Raw genomic sequence first — 634 nt, forward strand, 5'->3', positions numbered from 1 at the left:
ATGGACATTTGGGTTGATTCCAAGTCTTTGCTATTGTGAATAGTGCCGCAATAAACATACGTGTGCATGTGTCTTTATAGCAGCATGATTTATAATCCTTTGGGTATATACCCAGTAGTGGGATGGCTGGGTCATATGGTACATCTAGATCTAGATCCTTGAGGAATCGCCATACTGTTTTCCATAATGGTTGAACTAGTTTACAATCCCACCAACAGTGTAAAAGTGTTCCTATTTCTCCACATCCTCTCCAGCACCTGTTGTTTCCTGACTTTTTAATGATTGCCGTTCTAACTGGTGTGAGGTGGTACTCATTGTGGTTTTGATTTGCATTTCTCTGATGGCGAGTGATGATGAGCATTTTTTCACGTCTGTTGGCTGTATGAATGTCTTCTTTTGAGAAATGTCTGTTCATATCCTTTGCCCACTTTTTGATGGGGTTGTTTGTTTTTTTCTTGTAAATTTGTTTGAGTTCTTTGTAGATTCTCGATATTAGCCCTTTGTCAGATGAGTAGATTGCAAAAATGTTCTCCCATTCTGTAGGTTGCCTGTTCACTCTGATGGTAGCAAAGCTGGAGGCATCACGCTACCTGACTTCAAACTATACTACAAGGCTACAGTAACCAAAACAGCA

The sequence above is a fragment of the Piliocolobus tephrosceles genome, chromosome 12, assembly GCF_002776525.5.
Source record: "Piliocolobus tephrosceles isolate RC106 chromosome 12, ASM277652v3, whole genome shotgun sequence".
NCBI lineage: Eukaryota > Metazoa > Chordata > Mammalia > Primates > Cercopithecidae > Piliocolobus > Piliocolobus tephrosceles.